A 3,495-nucleotide genomic window follows, 5' to 3' on the forward strand; every position below is an offset into this window, starting at 1 on the left:
GACTTTGAGCATGAGTTTTCTGAATTAGCTCACATACTCCTTAAGTGTCCCTTTATGCTTGAGATGCCTTAACTTGGACCACGCCTCCATCCTTCATATTGTGAGTGGACCTACTCAATTTGCACTCTAGGCTTGACGGTTTTCTCTTTCGCTGTCGTGCCGGGTCCCTTCCTATGTACGACTACTTTGACACCCGCAGTCTTGTCATGTCTCGATCCTGGGTTGACTACTTGATAACTTGTAGTCGCACCATGCTTACCCCTTGATTCGGCTACTTTGAAACACGTAGCCTCATGTAGGGGTGTAAATGAGCCGAGTCGAGCTCGAGTATTACTGAGCTCGAGTATTGCTGAGCTCGACTCAAACTCGAAAGCTTTAAATGTAAGCTCGACTCGACTCGAAAACTCGCGAGCCTAAAATTTTCAAACTCGATTCGAACTCAAAAAGGCTCAAACTTAAACAAAATTTAAGAGCTCGACCAAAGCTTGAAACTCAAGCTCGATTGAAGCTCGATTTTGAGCTCGATTCAAGCTCGTTTAAAGCTCAAAGATGGGTTAATTTTCAATTGTTGAAACCCATCCCCCTTTTATACACTCTCTTTCAATAACCACCGATATGGGATATAAACTTTTAAACAGCTCAGTAACACTAATAATGGGGTTGTCCAAATTCACACCCCACCTTCAACTCTAATCCCCATCTCCATCTCCAGATCAAGGTTCCAGTAAAAAGGAGAAAGAGATAGCAATCTATTTTCACTACCCTTTGTTCTTTAAAGGACTATAATATTTTTCACAGCTAAAACTTCCAACAAAAGAACTTAAGCACAAAAATGAATAGCAACGGCAAAGAATCACAGCCTAATTACCCCACGATCTACCCTCCAACTGATGACTACACCAACCCTTTCCATCAACCAAGCTCAATATCATGTAGCCCGCAGTGGCAGCTGCGACGGCGACTGTACCATCATCGTCGTCGCCTCCCCCTTTGGCTGATCAAGAGAAATGGGGGACTCATATCATGGGAGCACCAGTCGTTCCCACATGTCATCCAGATAATAAGAAGGCAGCCATGTGGGACACTAGTGATCAGGCTCAATACTACCATCATCCGTATCTTCAATATTCTCAAGTGGAAAAATCAAACAACAGCCCCATGGAATCCATGCTTCAAGTCTTCAACACCTGGAGCCATAAAGCCGAGACCATGGCCAATAATATATGGCATAACCGTATGTTCAAAACCACTGACAATCATCATCATTATTTCATATTTCCTTAAAATCTAGTCTTAGTTTTTGTGATTAAACAGTTAGAACAAGGTCGTCTGTACCGGAAGCTGCCTAGGGGAAGATGAACGTGACGGCAAAATCAATATCAGGAGGTGGATTCGAGTCTCTATATAAGCAAACATTCGCCACTTATCCAAACGAGAAGCTGAAGAAATCATTCACTTGCTATTTATCCACTTCCACTGGGCTGGTAGTTAGAACTCTTTACCTATCAAACATTCATGTAGCTTTCTGCAGTGATCGTCCTTTGCCATTCAACGCACCTTCAGGATAGGAAAAATGAAGTTATTACAAGGTTATGATACCTCTTAGCAAAGTTGGGATAGTGAACCATGTAATAATGAGGGAGAAACCATCGGAGAAATACATACAGATGGTTACGGTGGATGGACATGGTTTCTAGTACATGGGTTTTGTGAATTACGAGAAAGCATCCAAGCATCTGTCAAAGAGTGTTTCCAGTTTTGTAGCCACCGGAGTAGCTGTTCAACCTCCATCTGCTGCATAAATAGAGAGGATTACAACTATGCTAGGACATTAATTAAAATTTGAGGATAATTGTATTATAGAATTTTTAATATATTTTTAAATTTTTATAATTATCAATAGTGTATTTTTAATATATTTTTAATAATGTAATTTTAAAAAATCTAAAATTATAATATAACATTTTTTCGAGTTGCTCACGAGCTTTTCGAGTAAAATATCGAGTAGCTCATTTAGCCTCGTTAAGAACTCGAGTCGAGTCCATTCGATTCGAGTATTTATCGAGCCTTGATCGAGTCGATCTCGAATAGTTCGTGATCTATCTTGTCTCATTTACAGCCCTGGCCTCACCAAGTATTACTGCTGACTTGATTGCTTGAACATTCTTAATCGCATCGAGCTTTCCTCTAGGTTCGGCTGCCTCGATATCAACAACCTTTCCTCGTCTTGATCCTTGCTTGGCCGTATTGATCCCCCAATCGGACTAAGTCTTTTTATTAACTTGACAGCTTTAACACTTATGCCTCCGCCAATTCCTGCTACTCCTTCTCCTATCTTCTTCATGATGGTTGTAAGGTGACGCTTCTATGGACACCCTATAATCAAATGAGGACCATCACAGAAGTAACACTTAAGCATTTCCTTTCTCTCCTTCTTCTTCGCACCGGTCTTAGCCTTGTCATTCTTTCCCGATGGCTTTTCTTGGCTACGAACAATCGATGGCTCACCTTGGCCATTCGAAGAGCTTTCTCTACCATCTCCCTATTGCACCTTTTCCCGGTCTCCCCCATCGTTGTCGCTATCTCTAGGCATGGGCCTGGATGACACATCGCTACTTGGCTTGTCACTTGCAAGCTTAGTCAGCTTTTTAGCTACAGCTATGGCCTCCGAAAGTCTCTGGGCATTACCTTTCTCTCCCCCGAGCATTGCCCCTGGTCTAAGTCCTTCCAAGAAGGTCTTGAGCACACCATTCAACTTCTCAATTTTCACATTCCCTTCGTCTGCAGCCATTGTTCCCACTCGAATCTGGCTTCGTTTGGATCGTTTCTGACAATTTTTGCGAACCACCGTATATTAGAACACCTCCGTTGATAAACTCGTATCGTCGACCAAATTTCTCTATTAACAAAATTCACTATTATGTGAATAGTAACCTCGCAGAAAAATTGACAAAATTCACAACCAAAAGCTCTAATTACCAGTTATTGGGAAATAAACGAGTACGAGTAATTTCCCTATAACCAGATTAGTGAGAATGCAAAATAAAAGCGAAAAAATAATACCCGAAATTGATAACGAAGTTCACCCAATTATGCCTACGTCTCCGGACTGTTGCAGATCTTTTACTAAAGGGAGAAAATTTACAGGTGTTTACAAAAACACTTGAGAGAGAACTGGAATGATTTTGGAATGATTTTGAAGCTAAATGGATTAGGGTATTTATAGTTAAAGCTTAAGGACTAATCTTGTAAATACCCTAAACTACAGGGACTAATTATAATTTTCCCTTTACCATTTTTCAACAAAAAACATGCCAAACTTTGATAAAAAAAATTAGCAGCCGACTGCTGCCATATTTTATTGACTGACTTTTCAACAATTGGGACTGAGTATAGGGTGCATACATAAAGGGTAGAGACTGTATCATGCTTGAAGTTGGAGGAGGTGATGGATATGGATGACGAGGGAAAGAGGATATTGAATTTGCTAAGAGG

At 40.7% G+C, this 3,495-nt stretch overlaps 1 pseudogene; it reads left to right on the forward strand.

Moving 5' to 3' along the window:
• The first annotated feature begins 831 nt into the window (after positions 1–831).
• LOC120204508 lies at positions 832–1,802 on the forward strand (annotated as a pseudogene).
• Positions 1,803–3,495: the final 1,693 nt, after the last annotated feature.

Source organism: Hibiscus syriacus, unplaced genomic scaffold (assembly GCF_006381635.1).
Source record: "Hibiscus syriacus cultivar Baekdansim isolate YM2019G1 unplaced genomic scaffold, ASM638163v2 tig00010968_pilon, whole genome shotgun sequence".
Lineage (NCBI taxonomy): Eukaryota > Viridiplantae > Streptophyta > Magnoliopsida > Malvales > Malvaceae > Hibiscus > Hibiscus syriacus.